This window comes from Fibroporia radiculosa, assembly GCF_000313525.1.
Source record: "Fibroporia radiculosa TFFH 294 genomic supercontigs, scaffold9708, whole genome shotgun sequence".
Classification (NCBI taxonomy): domain Eukaryota; kingdom Fungi; phylum Basidiomycota; class Agaricomycetes; order Polyporales; family Fibroporiaceae; genus Fibroporia; species Fibroporia radiculosa.
Window position 1 is genome coordinate 2,743 of NW_012132950.1, and position 272 is coordinate 3,014.

The following is a 272-nucleotide window of genomic DNA, read 5'->3' on the forward strand; positions in this document are numbered from 1 at the left end:
GATAGGGATGTCTTCAGTAATAGACTCAGTTGTCTATTCAGTCCCAGTCTGAAGCTCTGCTTCAACCAGTATACACTCTCAAACCACTATCAGATATAGCGGCTCAGTCTACAAGTCTAGTATCAGTGTAGGACAATAGCGTGTATTTAGTCCTTGTATCAGTTAACAGTTGAACTCCTGATCCTCAGTCGTTAGGTCCCTTAACAGCTAGATCCAGCCAGACTCTTCTGGACTCTGTTAAATGTGCATCTGCAGCGTCGCTGTCGTCATCT